At 46.9% G+C, this 21231-nt stretch overlaps 1 protein-coding gene across 1 annotated transcript in view; it reads left to right on the top strand.

Annotated features, from left to right (window-relative positions):
- Positions 1 to 21231, top strand: part of LOC138452855 (uncharacterized) — a 1928742-nt gene that overhangs the window by 451480 nt on the left and 1456031 nt on the right. The window lies entirely within an intron of this gene.

Raw genomic sequence — 21231 nt, forward strand, 5'->3', positions numbered from 1 at the left:
TTCCACTTTGATGAAATATGTAGAAGAAAAAAAGGTTCAAGGGACAGGAACCAGCAGACGTTTCTGGTGTTGGTTCGAATATCCAGATGGGTGGTATATGGTATGTAACAGCCTTAGCACCCCGTTCCAAGGGCTGGAACAGAGGGTATTCCCAAGGGCCTATAACAGGAGCACTGGGATGTTACCTCTTGTTCCAGCCCTTGAAAAGGGGGGCTAATGCTATTAGCACGCTGGGATACCAAAGGTAAATCGGTGTTTAAAAAAAAGTATTTTCATTCAAAGAATGGGACACACGCGGGGTCTCATTCATTGAAGGAAACTACTGTGCTGCGCAAACCGAGACGGAGGGAAGCTGCAGCGGGCAGCGCCACTATCATGTAAGTGTGCTGGAATTACTTTTTTTTTTTAAAGGGGAAAGGGCGGGGAGAAGATGGTGGCCTGCAGCGGGGGAGGCAGCCTGCGCGTTCCATGGAACACGTGCTGAGATTACCAGTTTCAGCCCACGATCTACAGAACCTGATTGGCTGCGCCCCCCACCCCAGATGATAATGAGTGTTCAGTATCATAAAGCAGGATAATATCGAAGGGATTCGATGGCTCAGTTTATTGTCAAAGTCTTTTGCTCTTTGGTTGAAGTCCGGACTTTAAGGGAAACAACTTCTGACTAATGAAGGGGACTGTTTTTTCTGCCGCATCTCGGACCTGAGAGAAGACTGCAAACAAGCCTATTCTGGAAAAACCAATGTGCAGAAACAAACGTTGATTGAAATCAGCCACAACAAAGGTGAGTGGAGTGCAGCTCTGGGTCTTCAGATCCTGACAAGATTTCTTAGCTGTCTCGCTCATCTCAACAGGGACCAGCTGTGGTGGAAAACTGGAATCAAACCATCTATAATAACCAGTGCATCCCAGATATTAGTGTCGATCTTTATTATTTTCCAACACTGTGGCATTCTAATTGGCATTGACTTTTGCTGCTTGCGGCTGTATGAAGCCATTTCCAACATGATATCAGCAAGAGTGCACATAACAAACTGGTGGTAAGCCTGGCAACCCTGAGGCATGAGGCTAGCAATCATAGATGTTTCTGATGTTGAGCTGTGAATAACTGCAACATTCAATCAGGCTTAGTGTAGATATAAGAGTTGATCCATGAGTCTTGGAACACGGCTGCAACACAATGGAGCCTGAATGGCAAATTCTTAAACTAGAAAAGACCTTGGGGAGTGGTAAAGAAAATCTTTGTCTTGCCTTGATGTAGTAAAGGAACCTGCCAACATTCTTTTTGTCAAGTCCAACGTACGGATGAACTACGACTGTTGCAGGGGATTGTTTAATTGATCAATGCATGGAATAAGATAATCATCAAATTCGGGGATGAGGTTACCTTTCTGAAGTCTAAATAACGAAAAATCAGATTGCATCAGGATTTGGTACGAAGACAAAAGGTGAAGCCCATTCACTGAATGATATGTCTGACTCCACTTTTAGTATGTTTTTAACTTTTTTTTCAATTTCTGCCTGGCGGGCCGCTACTAGACGATAGGGCATTTGGTGTATTATTTTCCCAATTGATGTTTTTATCTTATGAGTGATTATGTTGACTCGATTGACAATTTCTGAGAAGATGTTTTGAAAGTGTGTCAGGAAGCTCTTTCAGTCTTTTTATCTGGTTCCTTTGTAAGATTCTCTGTTTCTCGCAACATGGCATTCCTCAAAGGTTTGCATAGTTCTTCCTGGTTTTCTTTTTGGTTAGTTACGTGCACACTTCATTGCTTTTACTCTTCTAATGCCCTTAGCCAATGTACATGCTATGCAATGTTATGAAACCTTTATACTGCACCAATTCACAGCAGTGGTATCAGATTGCCTGGCTTCTCCAGGAAGTAGACCTATTGTATCCCTGCAATGGATGACCAGACCGTAGTCTGAGGAGAAACGAGGATCAGGGATATGAAAAGGGATCGAAAAGTGGGAAAGGTTTTTCAGACATCGGGGAAAGGTGATGTAGCCAGGAAGAGTTATGGATGTGATAGCGTGGGTGCATGTGACGCTATTGGAGAGCCGTATGTCAGCACTCGGTGAAGCTGGTGTCTCTGTGTTGCATAAACGATTGGTAGAATGATTGGCCGTTTCCTTGTAAAACCAATTAGGCCCAAAGCAATTGTATGCATGATAGGCCCAAAGCATGCTCAAGCTACCCAGGAAAAAGAGAAAGCCTGGATCTTGATTAAATGTATCATTATATCCGGTCAGATTCCATAGAGATCGGTCCGGGCTAGCAGGCCCAGGCATGAGGAAGCCCCACTGAAGGTCGGCTGTATAACAGATGAATGCAATTAAATAACAATCAAGGAAGGGGTTCCCCCATATACAAGTTCCAACAAAGACCAATCCAAAGAGATTTGAGGAGCCCTCCTGACTGTTAATGGTACTCAGGGTAGTAAGGTCTGCCAAATATCAATCGTCCATCTTTGTTCACTACTTTCCTCAAATGTTTTAAAGTTTTATTAAAACTTTCAACAAGGGTGTTGGTCTGGAGTTGGAACTCCTTGGGGCTTTCATACTTAACAGGTCATTAAACTTGTTTATGACCCTCAACATAAAAGGTGTACCCTGATACTTTAAGATTGAGTGGCTAGCATCTAATAGTAAGGCGATTGGAGATCTTGTGGCATAATTCAACATCCCTAAGATGTATCTGAATCTACGTTCTGATGGTGTGAGCTGCCCAACAACATTCATGGATATCTTATCAAAGTAAAAATCAATAACAGACCAGGCTTGGAGTGGTCCCTTTAGTATGCCCTTATTGCTGTTCTTCTGGCACATGCCACCTATTTGGACCACTACTTTTTCATTCTATATACTCTGATCAGTAAAATTGACTGAAGATGTGATCTGGGTCTTAGCTATTACCAAATGTACTGTAGTTATGTGAGCAATGGGCCAAGTCCAACATAGTTTGGGTAATAAAAGGTGCCAACACGGTTATCTCATGTGGGATTTGGCTTAACACTTTAGAGGAGTCCTTGTTTCATGATAGTGAGCGCATGTTAACTCAACACCCAATTGATATGTTATGTTAGATGGTATTTGTATAGCGCCTGCTGCCATTAGTATGGCCTCGAAATGCTGTGTGGATGAACGCCCTTTGGAAGACCATAGTCAGTGTTGAAAAGTAATGAAAGGAGTGGTAAAATGCGTGTGTGCGTTCATTGCCAAATCAAAGTAGGTAGAGAATGGTTAGGTCGCTAACAGCAGCCCATATTGAAAAAGTGCGAGGAGTAGGTGCTGTGTCAAAGTGTCAAGCTATGTGAACAGCTGGACCGAATTTTGTGTGGGACTCAGGTGTGTTCTATGGGTCATATGTATGTTTAGGGTAAGGTATTAGTCAAATAGCATACATCTCAAAGGTATGAGGGTATGTGAACAGCTGCAACAACTTTTTTTCATGGGACTCATCTGTAATCTGTGGGTGAAATGAGTGTGGCCAAATCTTAGAGAGGTGAGGTAAAATATACGTGTGGCAGCGAATTGTAGTGCCAAGACTCAATCGAGCGAACCTAAGCTGGGAACACTCAGGAGGCAAAAGCAGGTGAGGCAACACAATAGTGGCGAGATTCAAAGCAGCAAACCAACATTTGGAACACTCTGGGAAGCAAAATGCAAGTGTTGAAAACCACAACAGTGGCGAGATTCAAAATAGCAAATCTACATTTAGGACACTCTGGGAAGCGAAGTGCAAGTGTGTCACAATAAAGTCGCAAAATGCAAGTGTGACAAATGCAACAGTGGCGAGACTCACAGTGGTGAACCTTCACATGGGACACTCTGGGAAGCAAAATGCAAGTGTGGCAAAACACACCAGTGGCCGGATTCAAAGTAGCAAATCTACATTTGGGACACTCCGGTAAACAAAATATAAGTGTGTTAGAATACAACCTGCACAATGAAAGTGTGGCAGACACAACAGTGACGAGTTTCAAAGCAGCAATCCCACATTTGGAACACTCTGGGAAGCAAAATGCAAGCGCAGTAGAAGAAAAACTGTGACAAAGCTCGAGGCCCGTAGCAGAAGGCAAGCCAAAGGACACAGGAGTGAAGGAGACTCCCAATTTCCAAGGCCGGACCGGAGACATCCGTGCTGCTGAAGGGTCTGGGCCCCATGTGTGGCCAAAATAGTACTAGAAGCTGAGGAAGATGGGAAAGTGAAGCAGCCTGCAACCGCAATGTTCCTGGAGCCGGTGAGTGAAGCTCCGTCTTCAGGTTCACTCAGCAAGTCTTGCCGGAAACTGTTACTAGCTCAAAAGTAACTTGCGTAAGAGTAAAAGCGAGTATAAACTGTTTGTTGTTGTAGAAAGCATTCTTAACAATGGAAATGTAACACACGCACTGTTAATGAAAGCTGTAGTACCCGCGTAAGAAGAAAAGCATCTTATTTCCATTGTTGAATCATTTACTATTGTCAGAGTAGTCGCGTGTCCCTAATTAAAAAGGGAACAGCTGTTAAAACATTCCAAAAAACCTAACGTTAACTTTCTCAAGAGTTACAAGTAAATGCATCATCAAAGGAAGGTTGTGTGTGGCCAATTGTGTTTCCCAAAGGGAGTTTGAAACCATCTCTGTGATAGTGCATAGGAATACGATGACTTGCAATCCTTTAGGATTAGAGATCTACCTTAAAGAGTGGTTGTTTGTGCCTAAAGTTGTTTTTCCTTTGAAGACTAAATCTTGTAATATTCAGAACAATTATTCTTTAAGTCCAGAAGTAGTTGTTCTGACGAGGAGAACATGCATTACCCAAGCCAAGAGTTGAATCCTTTCCCTAGTGAAACAAGTACTTTTTAGATCTATCCACCTGATCTGCGGGGTTGTTAAAGGTCCAGTGTCCTCTGAGACAAGTGTGGCATTGTTATCTGAAGCTGGAAAAGTGGCAGTGCAGCTTCAGGGTAGTTACTGGAACCAAGAAGGTGTGAACAAAGCTGGGGACGGGAGCTGGGAAGAAGGTTAAGAAAATAATATGTAATGCTGAAGACTGCAGATGTTGAGAGAAAGTCAGTCTGGGGCAGTGGCAGGTTATCCTTGTGGCGGTAAGGCAGACACAAGAGGCAAGGGGGCATCCTTTTTCTTGGAGCATAGGAAAGAAGAGTGCCTTGCCTACCTATAGAGGTCAAAGTGTCTGGTCTTTATATGCCTAAAAATATTGAAGTATAACATTGAAGTAGAAGTACCTGAACTGTGGTGGTGTATAAAACTGTCAGTGGATGTCACATTGAAGTTGGTTGAAGTAGTGGCGTAATGTGGAATAAAGGAGATTGTTCTCATGGTAACAGTAGTAGAAGGGTGGTTGTCAAGAAGGAAAGCAACAACCCAAAGAGAAGCATCCTGGCAATTATACCAAATGTACTCCTGAGGTCCTAACTAATTGTAGAGTTGTGGACAAAGAAGTTGTTAACCTATTCCTTGATTGTGGCAAATAATCTTGGAATGAAGATATCCAGGATTACCATTGGTGCTATTTGCTTGGCTGGAATTGAAAGGGGATTGTTTCAACTGGAAGCTAAAGAATTGTTACCAGTCGATTTTTGTTTGATAAACTTGTGTCTTGATTTAGAACTTACAAGAACTGGTTTAAGACTTTTCTTTGTTTTGAACATTTAGAGGAACTGATAAGAACTGGTTCAAGACTTTTCTTTTCTTTTGAACATTTTCTTGAAGTTGACTTTGAAATCCTGGGGAAGAGATTTACACAGGACAGGTGAAGGCCATCCAAAATAATGTTTAATTATTGTTTATTCTTTTATGTTGTTTATGATTACCTTTGAATGTTTTCTTGTTTGGTGTGAGACCAGTTTGCCTATGTTAGGTGTGGTTCCCTTAGTCTTTAGACTAGGTAGGGAATTCCCAGATAGAGTAGGGCAAGCGAGGCTTGATCATCAAATCTTTATTTTAATAAAATATCTGATCTTGAGAAAACTACAAGCAGTTGTTCACCTTGCATTACTGACCCCTCACTGTGCCTTCTTATGGTTCAGCCTGTGTAGCCTTTCCTCATCCTTAGAGGGATGCAAAGAGGATTTAAAAAATGGCAAATCAATGCTCTGGGACACGTGGAATTCTGAAACCACTTTTGGCAGAAATGTAGGACGCCCTTGAGTGAAGCCTTCTCCCTATAGAATCGTAGGAAAGGTGGCTTGTAAGATAGAGCCTGAAGCTCACTTACACATCTAGCTGACGGGATTGCCACCAGTAAAGCTGTTTTCAGGGCAAGCAGCCTGATAGGGCATGAATACATCGGCTCAAACGGATACACCATCAAAAATGTGAAAATCAAGTTTAGGTCCTAGTCCGGAACCAAGAAACTGAGTAGTCAGGAACCTATTTACAAGGCCATTTAGGAATTGGGTCATTACCGAGATCATGATACAGCGACCTCTTGAACACAGACAAAGCCAACAAATAGCTCTTGACTTTGCATATCTGAAGGACTGCAGAAGCCAGTGACAGAACTCCATCACCATAGGGGTGGAACAAGCGATAAGGTCTACCCTGCGTTCCCAACAGCACGCCTCAAGTTTTCTTCACCTGCATGCATACAAAGATCCCATAGAAGGTCTGCGTGCAGCCAGTAGCACCTCAACTACCTCTTCCAAGAGATCCCAGTCATCATATCTAATCCAATCAAGTGCCAAGCATGTAGGTTGGGGGTTTCTGGGTTCGGGTGAAGCACCCAACCTTCTGACTGGGAAGGTAGGTCTGGACTTCGAGGCAACCAGAGAGGTGGGCACATGTACAAGTCCAGGAGTTCTGAGTACCATGTTCTCCTCGCCCAATCAGGGGCGATCAAGATCTTGGTGGCTTGGGGAACGCATAGTGGAGGTTGCAAACCCACTCCAACAGAAACGCGTCCCCCAGTGCTCACTTCGCTCGGAATTCCTTTAAGCAAAACTGTCTGCACTTTGTTTTGGTCCTTGTGGCAAACAGATCCACTGTTGGAGTACCCCACTGAGCGAATATCTCTTTGAGAACTTCCTGGCACACTTCCCACTCATATGAGACTGTGCTCTGCCTGCTCAGATCATCCACCAGCCTTTTCTCAGCTTCTGCTAGATGGGCAGCTAAATCAGAGATCCGGTTCTCCAGCAAACAGAACCATAGCTTCAGCGCCTCCCTGCATAGGCACAGAGACTGGACACCACCCTGTTTGTTGGGGTAGTAGATGGCCACTGTGTCGTGTGTCAGAATGAGGATGTGTTTCCCCTTGAGGGAGGGCGAAAAAGCCTTCAGGGCCAACCTGATCACCCGCAACTCAATCGGCAACCAAAGGCCACTCACCTGCAGGTCCCCGCAGTGAGCGCCGCAACCCTTCAAGAACGCATCCGTGAACACCAGGGCTTAGGGCTACAGTGGCCAAAAGGGTTCCCCTGCCATCATGTTCTCTGGCGGCCCACCAAAAGAGGTTGCTGGCCACCGACCTAAACACCTTGAGAATGTCCTTCATGACATTTAAGTATTGTGGCATCATTAATGTCTACGCTAATGGGACCGTCTTGGTCCAAGGCCCTCAGGCCAACCTTCACCTCTTTGATAGACGCTTCCCTCGCCTCATCAACTTCCTTTCCTCCCCTGCTGTCCCCCCCTGTCTTCGGCTACCTTGCCTCTACACTCCCTCCCTGCCCCCTCTCGCACTCCTTCTTCACCTCCTTCTTCTACACCTCTGCAGGGCGTACCTCTGATCTGTACCCCTCCCCGGAAGTCCTTCAAGAATGGCAACCTTCTCCACTTTGCCACTCTTAACTCTCGCTCTGCCATCAAGCATTCCTCCGATATCTGTCGCCTTCTTGAGGAACTGGACCTTGACGTCCTCGGTCTCACTGAGACATGGTTCACAGCCAGCTCTGTCACAAGCTTTGACACACTCCTACCTGAAGGTTACAAGATCCTCTCTGTGCCCAGGCCCAACCGTGCAGGGGGGGTGTTGCCCTTATCTTCCCTGAGTGGACTCCTGCCACTGTCACTCCTACGCAGACCTACTCCTCTTTTGAATGTCTTGTCTGCCGACTCTCTCTCTCTCCTAGCCATTCCCTTACCGTGGCTACTATCTATCGGCCACCTGGTCAAATTTCCTCCTTCCTCTCTGAGTGGGCTGACCTCTCCTCCTCACTCCTGTCCTCTACCACTCAACTCCTCTTTCTTGGTGACTTCAACATCCACCTAGATGCCTCCTGTCCCCCCACTGGACTCTTTCGTGACCTCTGCGACTCTCTCTCACTCTCTATTCTCCCATCTGGGCCTACTCATTCTGCAGGGCACACTCTTGATGCTCTGATCTCTTCTGACCTTCCCCTCTCTGTCCCTCTCTCCACTCCTCTCTCCTGGAGTGATCACTTTCTCCTATCCTCCCACCTCACCCTCCCTACCCCACAGGCAAAGCCACCCTCATCATTGCCACCCACCTTCTCGGTCATCCGACCCATGAAGCCTGTGTCAGTTGCGGCTTTCGCTGCCACCTTCTCGCCCCCCCTGCCCCTTCGGCTGACTCCCACCCTGACACAGCCCTCTCCTTGCTCCACTCTGCTATATCTGATACTCTTGATATCCTTGCCCCTGTCATGAAAATCCACCTAAAGCCCAAAGCCAAATGTAACTCCTGGTATGATTCGGATCTCGTCACCCTAAAACGCAAGTGCAGGGTGGCAGAGAGGAAATGGCGTGCTTCATGTTCATCCTCTGACAAACTGGCCTGCCGCCTGCTCCAAAGGCAATACCGTCTCTCTGTTCTCACCAAGAAGAGAGCCCTTATCCAAGCCCGCATCTCTGCGGCATCTAACAACTCGGCTGAACTCTTTAAAATCTGCAAGGAGCTTGCCAACCCTGCTGCAGTCTCTACCTCTCCTGTCCCCTCCCAGGCCCTCTGCACTGCACTGGCCTCCCACATCATCTCTAAAACTCAGGACATCCTGTCCTCACTCTCCTCCTATCACCTCCCCTCCTCTCTTCCCTGCTCTTCCTCTGGCCCTTCTGCAGCCACCCCTCCTCCCTCCTTCTCTGCCTTTCCCCTTTTTTCTGTTGACAAGGTTTCCAGACAAGTCCGATCTATGAAAGTCTCGTCTAAACAGATTCACCCCTGTTCCTCCAAAACTATCAAGGAGCACATCGACTCCCTGGCTCCTGCCCTGGCTGACTTTTGCAACCACTCCTTCGCCTCTGGAGTCTTCCCATCCCCTCTCAAGCACTCCCTTGTGCACCCTCTCCTTAAGAAACCCTCTGCCGACCCCTCCTGTCCGGCTAACTATCGCCCAATCTCCATCACTCCCTTCCTGGGCAAGCTCCTGGAGAAACTGGCCATCTCCCAGCTTAACCTCCATGCTGAAGCTGTTGATAGTCTCCATGACCATCAATCTGGCTTCAGAGCGGCCAGAAGCACGGAAACTGCTCTCCTGAACATCCGTGAGGACCTGCTCTTGAACCTCGACTCCAACACTCCGTGTGTTCTCATTCTGCTCGATCTCTCTTCTGCCTTTGACACTGTCAACCATGCCATCCTGCTCAACCGTCTCCATGATAACCTGGGTATCACTGGTCAGGCTCTGGTGTGGCTGACCTCTTTCCTTTCCAATCGACCCTCCCAGGTCCAACTTGGGTCCTTCCTCTCTGACATCTTTTTCTCCACCTGTGGCGTTCCCCAGGGATCTAATCTCTCTCCCTGGCTTTTCAACCAGTATCTGGCACTCCTTGCCCACCGCATCGCCGCCCTCTGCCCCAACTTTCAGTGCTACGCGGACGATACACAGCTCATTTTCAGGCTACCCTCGGCCTCCTCCTCTCCCTCCCTCATCTCTGACTGTCTGTCTGCTATCCAGGAATGGTGTGCTGCCAATGACCTCTGCCTTAATGCTAGTAAGACTGAGATCCTACTCATCGGCACACCCACTCCCTCCTTCCCTGCAGCTCTCTGGCCGGCCTCCCTTGGCCCTCTTCCTGCTCCTACCTGCAAGGCAAAAAACCTCGGGGTCATCTTCGACTCCACACTCTCCTTCTCTCCTCATATATCTGACGTCTCTAAGAAGTCACATTACCAGCTGCACCTCCTCAGAGGTATTCTTCCCTTCCTCTCCTTCCCCCAGAAGCTTACTGTCTCCCGAGCCCTGGTTCTCTCGAAGCTGGACTACTGTAACAGCCTCTATCTTAATCTGCCTGCCTCCACTCTCCGCCCTCTGCAACTCATCCAGAACAGAACTGCGAGACTTGTCCTTGGCCTCAAGCCCAGGGACCGTATCTCTCAAGGACTGAAATCTCTACACTGGCTCCAAGTGGCTGCGAGGATTAAGTTCAAAACCCTCTGCATTGTCCACAAGGCCTTCTGGGGCCTGGGGCCTAAATACCTTCAACTCTCTCTTCCTAAATATCTTCCTTCCCGAGCCCTACTCTCATCCGTCTCCAACTCCCTCAGGGTCAGCCGCTTCTCGAAGCAACGAGCTGGGGGTAGATCTCTCTCCGCGGCAGGGGCCTCCCTCTGGAACAGCCTTCCTTCCTCCCTGAAACTTGAGGAGAACCACTCCCCTGCTAAATTCTTCACCAAAACTGCACTGATTCTGCAACTGGGCCACTCTCACTGACCTCGGTCCTGGGCCCAGTCACTCTTCACTTGCACTGCCTCCCTGGCAACCCCTGCACTGCGGGACTGTCTCTGTATCACTACAGCCCCCCCCAGCACTTGTCTGCACTTACCTTGCACTTGCCACCAGCTGGCCCTATTTATTTATTATTTTATTTCTATTCTACTTATTTGTACTGCACTCCCCCCCCTCTCCCTTCCCCTTGCACTTTTTCCCTTCCCCCTACCCCTGCACTTGCGTGGTCTGAATGACACCTGGCCTAGTAGGATCGTTGTCTGTCTTCCCCTTGTTCCCCCCTCCCTGCCTCGTCGCGCCTTGAAACACTTGTGTATAGGCGCGTTACAAATGCCATATCATATCATATCATCATATTGGGACCACTGATCCCTTAGCAGCCCCTGCAGAGATTGCATTCGCAGTCTGGCCTCTGGCACCAGCAACATTCAGGAAGGAATGAGACCAATGAGGGGGAGGAAGGAAGCCACTGGTAGTCTGTTGTGGCTCTGGAAAAGCTTGATCATTTGCCTGACACTGGTGACTGTCTTCAGAGGAAAAGGCCTTCCCTACCCATGTATCCAAACTGCTCCGATGGATTGGATCTTCTGTGTTGGCATGATGTGGGACTTCTGGAAATGTAGGTAGAAGTCCAAACCGTGAAGCAGAAAGCAGGTTTCCTTGAGCTGCGTCGATATCTGCTCCAGAGACCTTCCCTGGATCAGCCAGTTGTCCAGTTATGAGGATACATGAACACTGGATCTCCTGAGGTGCACCACCACCTCTGCTATCAACTTGGTGAAAACCATGGGCACAGAGGTGAAGTCAAAGGGGAGCTCATTGAATTGATATTGAGTGTCCCCAATGATGAATCTCAGGAACCGCTGTGCTTCTGATGAATTGGTACATGAAAATAAGCGTCTTGAAGAGAGGAACGTCTGTCGAAGCCAGGGAGGTCCCCTGAGCATGTGAACTTGGGAGGCGGTGGAGCCGCATGCAGGATGCAGAGCCCGCAAAATCCGAAGTTGCTGGGAAGCAGCACACAGAACGCTGGAGACCAGCGTAGCCGAGAGCCTGAGAGAAGCCGAGCCAAGTGGGGCTTGAGATTTAGTGGTGGCGCAACCCTGAGAGAGTTGTGGTGGGCAGCTTGCCCTCATGACAGTGCTGATTCCATTGTAGGGAAGTTGCAGCAAGCAGCGCGGCTCCCCTTTGAAATACAGAGAAGCTGAGAGGAAGAGGTAATAGGGAAGCCACAGTAAGCGGCGCGGCGCGGCTCCCCTTTGAAATACGCAGAAGCCGGAAGGAAGAGCAAAGATCGCCTAACAAGGACACAGAGGAGAACGGCTCGACAGTGCGTTGGAGGAACGGAACAGATGCAAGGCCTGCGAGAACCACAGAGATGTTTCCTGATAATAATAGAAGGTAACGGGGGACATGGAAGGCATGGGAAGCCAACCAACGATCATTATATTAACCAAAAAACTAATCTCAGTACGAATGAGAAAAACGTGTAAGTAAACTTGATAAGTCTAAGATAACATGAGAAAGAGAATAATAATGTTCCCTAGAAAGGAGGTGAATGAAAGTGAAATATCAATCAAGAAGATTCTCATTGAAAGTGAGAAGAGATTACAACCAGCATTAACAAATCTGAATACCTGCAATGAGAGAAAGCAAAAAATTGAGAAAACCAAAAGAGTGAATAATAAAGCAGGTATATCTCTACCCTGGCAAGAAGGGAAATCAAATCCTTGTCAAAATCAGAAGAGTGAGCGAGAAGAAAGAAAGAGCATGAGGAACTGAACGCCAAAGTAGCCTTTATGATAAATCAATCTGACCCAAGGAGAGGCACTCCTAAAGTGGAAAGTACATATACCAACTTGTGGAAAGTTTATAAGAGGCGCCAAAGACTATTGAAAAATCGTATATTAAGAATACGTTCTTTGCAAATAAGAAGCAAAGTGCAGAAACCACCCAGCAGGAGAAGGAAGTCCTTCTCCTGCACTTATTTCTGATTCTATAATAGGGTCAGATAGTATTCGTTTTTTGGACAATTGACTTATTCTTTTTGGACATTCAGAGACGATTGACCAGTACTTTTGTCAGTAAAGTAGGTAGGAAACACTGCACAGCGATAGGGAAAGATAGGCCGTATTCTTATTTCATTAATAAAGACACGTAAAAATGTCTGCAAACAGTCCGTGTCCTTCTTCTGACCCTCCACAACACATTTAGGGCCAGTACCACAAGTGTGAAACACTCCTGTATGCGCTGCCCATATTGCCAGTAATGCAATTGTATGAGAACAGGCTGGCTGCACCAATAGAAGCCAGCATTGCCCCACTTATCCCCATGTAAGGGCTCACTACTAATTGTTTAACCTATAATGGCAGTAATACCAATGTTTATAAAACATGACCATGCTGGATGCTCAGATACATGCCAGCATTGCCCCAATCAAGTATCATAAGGACACACATGTTCACTTTGCCCATAATGCCAATCTCTAGACTGGCATTGTGCCACATTTTTCTCATCTGATGTGCATTTTTTATCTTGCCCCAAGTTTTTTTCACCATAGCACACTTAGCAGACACAGACACCCAAAGCCACTTGCTCTCGCACACACTCACACTCAGACACATCTCTTACCCATTTACACAGCAGAGTCACCCGCTTCTCTCACACATGTGCAACACATAAGCTAGCACATTTATGCACATGCACACACTCTTTTTTGGCATTTCACACACACACTCAAACAAGCATACACTTAAAAGCAAAGACTTAAATTCAAACATAGGGTCAGCAGCAACTACAGCTCTCGGCTTCTCCGCGCCTTCTGTCTGACTGAAGCTGCAAAAGCCCTGCAGGCACTCCTTAATGCTTGGACTTTCAATTCCTGGTGAATCCATTATGGGCATCTATGTGGTTGTGGGTCTAGTCAGATGACAGGCCAGGCTTTGTCAGCATCTTCAGCGGGTGGACTATGTTCTCCCAACCCCTTGTTTCACCTATTTGATAAATGGGCAACCAGTGAGGCTGCTCTACAAAAGAAAGCTACCTGCCACCCCTCCTCCAGCCCCGCCCAATGTTTTTTAACAGAAAAAAATAAAGTTGTTTATGTCATTAATTTTCATAGTAAAACTTTGAGAAATCAAGATGCATGGTTTTGCTTTTGAAAATCCTCTCTCCAGAAAGGCACCAAGATAGATGTGTAAAAGTATTTTGGTGCCGCGGCTGGACACCAGACCTCTGATTATCTTTTTTTTTCAATTGTTGGACAGATTTATGTCAAACCAACAAAAGAACCCATCTAGCAGTTTGGGTTGTGGGCATTACCAGAATCTGCCAATTTCCCGATCCCGATACCTCTTCCTCAACTCCACTCACAAGGAAGAACCAATGCAAAATGTAAAAAAAAAAAGTGGACGGGTTTGCACCAAACTTTCCAGTTCTTTTGCTCCAGGGGCCAAACACATTTTTGGAAAATGCCATGCTGCTTCATTATATGGGCCAGAGGTTATTGGCCAAAGCTCTTTGACAAAGTCAGTGGATCAAATGTTCACCTTAACTGTAGGGCTACGACCCTACAATTTACAGACGAGGATCTCAAAACAATGAGACCATTTGGCTGTAATTAGCCTCTGCTGCCACATGGTTTCTAGTGGATCAGTTGGTAATTTACAGGTTTTTTACATGTGCTGAGGGAACAAAGTTCTTGTATCTGAAGAACCACAAGAAGTATGTTTGAAGATGGATGTACTGCAGTCCAAATGGACAGTGCAGCCGGATGACCTGGAGTGTTGATGAGCATGTGAAATCAGCAAGATGCCTGAAAGGAGTCATAAAAATATGGACTCCAGAGAAGCACTTCTTCAGACGAGGATGTTTGGATGTGAAGATTGATGGGCAAGTGGTCGATGAATCGCCCAGACGGGTGAGGGGGAGTGTAGAAGAGGAGCCAAGTACCCCTACCAGAAGCTCCACCCCTATAGTGCCTATATGTTGGGAACCGGAAATCGTGACATGTGCAGTACCAGTGAGGATGCCTATACTGCAAAGAATCCTTGAGACAAGGTCCATTGAGAAAACCCTATATGCATTCACAAAGAAATAACGATCTTCTGGAGAAAGTCCCAGAAGAAGTATGAAAATGAATGGGAAAGAAGATTGGTGACGTCACACGATGCAGAACTGACACACCTAGAAAAGACAAAAGATGAAAGAATATACACATTCTATAAGATCTGAAGAGGAGGTGTCAAAGTTCAGCAACATTTCGGGATCGAAATGAAGATGCTCGTGCAAAGAAACCCTGAAGAAAATGCAAGGTCATTTTACAATTGTACAGATGCAGCAATGCAAGTAGACAAAGTAATCATAAGGCTGGCTACGTAGTAAATAGATGCAGCGATGCCCACTGTATAGACATAGGAATGTATAGAATCTGGATATTCCACAATGCACTTTAGCAAACTTAAACCCAGTGAAGAGAGAAGGCTTGAGTGTGGCGCAGTTGGAAAATAACTGATGGCGAAGGATAATTTGAGAAAGGCTTGGCTGGCCCAGTAACAAGAGTCGGGGCCACCATGAGCCTGGGTGTCTATCAAGAAGCTACATGAACGTGAGAAAGAAACAAACTACTGTTTGAGGTGAAGTGGAAAAAAACTAAAGGTGCCAAGAGTTCATCATTTAATAGTATTTTATGCAACAAAAAGCCCGAAAACGTGGTCTCCAGTCACATGGTCGGATCGAAATAGTCTTTGGGTCGAGCTACACCGAAACCAGAAGATAAGACCATGCCACACTCCCTTTTATTCTCAGACACAGTGAGCCTCTACAAGGCCAAGTTCAAAGCCTAATTGAATGACGGACTGCAGGAGTGATGATAATGTTGAAATAATTGGGTGGGGAGGCATGATCAGGCCACCCCTCCTAGCACCTGGGGTAACCAGCTTGCGTGCTGCTAGCAAGTTGAATAATCCAGTAGGGTACAAGTGTGCTAACCAATTGTAGAGGGCCACGTACCACAGAGCCCTATAGCTTGTGTAACCAATAGGGTGTCGAGTGTTCATTTTACACGGAAGATGACTTGCACTTGGGATGGGCTTAGTTGTACACCTGATCTTAGAGGCCCAAGCACAACCCCCCGTCAGTATGAAACGTATACTTAGATGTTCCCTTTAAGCCTATCACATCCCCAAATAGGTTTTCTTAGTTTTCCACATATGATGACGTCAATAGTGACAAGTTATTGCTATAAATGTGTTTTTTCTGAGAAATCGTTGCGAAATTGCTATGTGGCATCGTATGATGTCCGTTGTACTCAGTTTTAGATAATTGCAAATAAAACAGTACTGTGTTTTGCCAACTTCCTGAGTTGTTTTGCTTGTTGATGTATGAGTAGTTTCTGCATCCCCATCCATCTCTAAGTATTGCAACCTCGTCTTAAAGGGCCCCAGATCCCGGGGTTCACCCTTCTACTTTTTCTCTGGCATAGCACCTGCAGCGTCGGGGATAAACCACACGTTCACATGTCTGGCTGGTTTGGCTTGCTTGGGTAGTAGCGGGGCCACTAGGTTTATGGGGGAAGTGATGGTGCTAGTGTACAGATCTGCTAGCAGGGTTGGGTCTGTAGAGACCGTTCTCTTGTAGGACGGGGGTAAGATGAGGTGAAATTGACTCTCTGGATATTTTGCGTGGGCTTTGGGAGAGGGTAGAGGGCATGGTTGTAGGTATGAGCATGCTGTTTTAGCAAGGGGAGGGTAAATATGACAGTGTTGTGGTCTGACCAAGGGCCTGGTAGAAAGGATGTGATGGAGATTTGGTTATTTAAGTCTGCTACCCACGCTAAGGTTATCCCCTTGTTGTGGGTGGGGACTGAGATGTGATGGAGGAACCCTAGGCCGGTGGGGGCTTTGGTGACGCTGTGGCTGCGATGTCTGAGGGGTCGTTCAGGCCTAGATTAAAGTCCCAGAGTATGAGGGTTCTAGTAGGCGGTTTGAGGTATTTTCCTAGAATGTGAACAAGGCTTTCCTCAAAGGAGGTGATTTGACCTGGCCGTCGATATAGGATGTGTAAGGAGATAGTCTGCCGGGCGGTGGTGAGTTTTACTGTGTAGAGTTTGCAATTATCCTTGATAGTGATGTTAGTCTCTCTGATGTTTAGGGCGTCTCTGTATATGAAAGCAACACCACCTCCTCTAGATTTTTCTCTGTCCTCTGTCTGAGGATGGGAGAGCCATCTGGGAGATGGATGACCCTCAAAGTGAAAAAATCATTCTTAGCTTAAAACCTTCAAATTGTCAGGGTGACCGTGCCCCACAAAAATCATCAAAGATGCAGCAAGAGACCTCTCGCCTTTCATCACCAGACTCATCAACGCCTCCTTCTCCACAGGTACTGTCCCCAGCAACCTCAAAGAATCTTGGGACCTCCCCCTCCTCAAAAAACCCTCTCTTGACCCTTCCATGCCCACCAACTACAGACTCATCACCACCGTCCCATTCCTCCTCAAGATACTAGACAAGACAGCATACCAACAAATCAGAAATACCTTGAAAAAAACCACCTCCTAGGTATCCGACAAACAGGTTTCAGAACCCAACACGGGACAGAAACGGCCCTCATTGATTTAAAAGCCCAAATTGACACCCTCAGAGACAATGGGAAAACTGGCTTATTACTTCTCCTGGACCTCTCCGCGGCTTTCGAACTAGTCGATCACAAAATCCTATGCGATCACCTGGACTCAGCTGCGCACTTTTCTCAAGAAGCCATCAACTGGATTGAGTCATTTCTCAGCAATAGAACCATGCGTGTCTTTTCCACCTCTGCCGCCGCCGACCCCATCCCCATCACATGTGGAGTACCACAGGGCTCCTGCGTCTCTCCTACACTGTACAACGTGTTCACGAAGCCCTTGTTTGATGATCTAGATGGCCTGGGTATCACCTACACTAACTATGCCGATGATACACAGATCCTCATCCAGTTGACGGGAGATTACAACCACGATTTGGCCTTGGTGAACAGGGTGTACCTCATCATCCAGGCATGGATGGCCTCGCACAGCCTATGCCTGAATGATGACAAGACTGAACTCATCATCCTTGGCTCCTCTACTAACCTAACTAAATTGGACCACAAATACGCCAACTTCATTATAGACAGGAACCTAATCAAGGTAGCCAAAGAAGTGAAAATATTAGGAATATATATCGACTCCTCCCTCTCCTTCCACAAACAGGTTAGCTCCTTGGCGTCCTCCACGGCTTACACATGTAAGCTTATGAGAGCAGCCAAAGCCTTCCTTTCCACCCCGAGCTGTTTAACCTTAGCCAGAGCCCTGGTATTATCAAAACTGGGCTACTGCAATGCCCTCTACGTAGGAGCTAGCAAGCAAATCACCAACAAAATCCAGACACTACAAAATAATGCTCTCAGAGCAGCGCTCAGCATTCCCAGGAGAGAACACATCTCCAACATTAGCAGATCCCACAATTGGCTCAAAACCACTGACGACCTCTCTTGCTAAAAGTAGCCTCTCTCACACACAAGTGCCTCAACAATGCTGCCCCACCCTATCTAGCCGATAGAATAAGCAAATACACCCCCAACAGATCCACCAGATCCTCCAACCCAAACCTGCTCACAGTTCCCAGGTTCAAACGCATCAAAATGGGAGGTAACAGCTTCGAGGTTAAAGCTGCCCAACATTGGAACGCCCTACCACCCCCCCTTAGGACACCCCAAACCTACACACACTTTAGACGAAACTACATCCAATGGATAAAGAATAAGGACCACTAATAACATTCTATAACATAGGAAGTATACTGAGATGTAAATTTGACAATTACATGCCTTCCTGCTTGTTTGTAAATTTGTAAACTACTCTGTAAACTTGACTCTGTAAATCTGTAAATTTCTGCCATCGCTGTCACAATGTAATACTGTATTGCATAAGTAACCTGTAACCAAGTTGTGAATAACCTGTTGTTCCTGCGCCCAAATAACCTCGGGTCTGGCGCGTATTACAAATGAATAAACTAAACTAAACTAGTGATAGCAGAGGACCAGAAGCTGGATAAAGCCAGGTCTCGGTTATTGCTAGTACGTCTAGGTTAAGCTTGGTGATTAGGTCGTGAATATCTAGGGCGTGGGTAGGGTTCAACCTTGGGTTGATAAAAGCGCATTTTAGGAGTGTGGGTAGAGGGTTTGGGGTCATTGAGCATGGTGCCTTGTAGGAGAGGCTGATGTAGTAGGGTCGTGCAGCATTTGCTAGTTGCGGCCGGTAGTCTAAGTGAATTTGCACTTGGGCTGACCGGGTTTATCTGGGACATGCGGCATTGTGGTATAGGCTTGGGCAGCGGCATGGGCTCTAGTGCGATGCAGTTTGGGCCACTCGCACTCTGGGGTTCACTGAGGCTTTTCTTGTCACTCTGCACAAGGAGTGTTGTATCCCTTCCTGAGGCGTTGTATAGTGAGTACGGGGCAAGCAGGGTGGTATTCGAGGGTGGGGTTGGTCCTTGCCGGTGCACAGAATGGCGTCTCCATGTCCTGGAGCGTACCCAGGTATAGTGGCCGGTGGTGGCAGGGGATTGGCCAGATTGGACTTTGGCAATATTATTTCTCAGACCTGCGGTGGGCAGGGACGTGCTGGAGTCAGGAAGGGGTTAGGGCGGGGGAGCACAGTGACGATACAACAAAACAATTCTACAGGGCGCAACACAGCAGGATCGGTGGGGCCATTTACATGCAATTCCGCAATAGGCTTTCCTTTGACACTGCTGATGGTAGGGCTGCAGCGACAAGCAGCAGAGAGCTGCTGTCGCCGTAGGAATCTGCCTTTGGAAACAGCCGGCTCCACCAACCGGCGGCCTGGGAGCCCAACTAATGGATTGTCTGTTGGCCAATCCTGGAGTGCTTTACTCTGGTGTGAAGCCAGAGACTGTGGCTTGCATCGTCCGCCATCTTGAGGGGTGTTTCATCCGCGTTCAGGCCACTGCAATCTGCAGCCTGATGTTGCTTGTAGAGATACAATAGGGGTCTCACGGTGGAACTTTCAGTTGACATTGAACAACTAAGACATTGGGCCTCATCACAAGTTGGGTGGTAGCCCTTAAATGCGGCAGCAACAGTGTTACCGCTGCATTTAAGGGTCCGCCCAATCTCGAGCTCTGAGCTGGGGGTAAACATAGCAGGAAAATGACAATTTCGGCACAATTACCGCTTGCGGTATTACCACACGGTAATTGCGCCGAAAATTTGCCGGAATGGTGACTATAAGCGCCCAACCCGTGATCCGGCGGTAATACCGCCGGATGGGGGGGCAATAACACTGATAAAGTTGGGCGGTATCCCAACAGGGATACCGCCCAACTCGTGATGATGCCTATTATCTTTGCTGGGCCCCATTCAGTAGATGTATGAAAACTCCTATGAAAGCCACGGGTTTCAGTAGAAACCTTATGGAAATAGTCACTGGGAAGTTATAAAGAGCACTGTGGCTGTGAAAAATTAGATAGCAGAGGCCAATAACAGCAAGAGTTGTTATCGCATGACTTTTTTTCAGCTTCTAAATACAGTTGAGGCCTTTTTGTGGAAAAAAGCCTTAAGGATGCTCCCACAAAAAGAAAAAAAAGCTTTGCTGTTCCTTTTTTTAACACTTTAGTTAAAGGATCCCAGCACTTAACAGTACAAGATTGGAAAATATGTAATCTAACAGAGGCGTCATCATTTCGACAGTTTGCTGATGGCATTTAGTAGCACTACAACAGTTAAGATATTCTGGCATATCCGGATTTACATTCGCAAAGGGCCTGGGCGCTGACTAATACCGATACAAATTAATTCAATCAGCAGGTGTTGAGGATGAAAATGTTGTTAAATAATGTTTGAAGGGAGCCCACAGGTCAGCCAGCGTAGTCTTGGAGGTGTCAGTCCCGACAAATTAGACTTCATGTTGCAGCTCCAGATAAGATCCCTCTTCCAGTCCTCAGTAGGAGGAGATTTGTGCGCCAAACAAAGGAGAATACGGTGCTTTGCCAACAGAAGACAAATTTCTAATGCCTTACCGGAGTTCTTTTCGACAAACCTCTCTGCCTCTCCACCCGCCAGCAGACAGAGGGGTACCGGCGGTATGACCAGGCCCAACATCTTGTTTGTTATGTTAAGTATTTCAGATCAAGATACCTGGATTGACAGGCATGCCCATGTTAAGTGAAAATTTGGCCTGTCTCATAGGAATATGTATGCCTACTGTAGTACTTTCATCTGTATTCATTTTTATCGATCATTGAGGGATCTTTGCAGGTATAGCTAGATGTCCTTTTTCAGGCTATGGGCCTCATTACGAGTTGCCCGGTAATAGCGGGTCCATTTCCGGCATGCCGGAATGAGCGTGTCCGTGCACTTATGAACCCGATTACAGCGGGTGATTACGCGTGCGCGAGCACGCACGTTCCCCCATGCCGGTAGTGGCAATCCCGCCATGCCGGTAAAGTGCCACCAACCCCCTTATACCGGCATCGCGCGGCACGCCCATAGCGTTACCGCTTCATACCAACACCTGAATACCGGCACGGTATCACCGTGTACGTAAAAACCGG

The sequence above is a fragment of the Ambystoma mexicanum genome, chromosome 4p (genome assembly GCF_040938575.1).
Source record: "Ambystoma mexicanum isolate Mex_15411 chromosome 4p, UKY_AmexF1_1, whole genome shotgun sequence".
Classification (NCBI taxonomy): Eukaryota; Metazoa; Chordata; class Amphibia; order Caudata; family Ambystomatidae; genus Ambystoma; species Ambystoma mexicanum.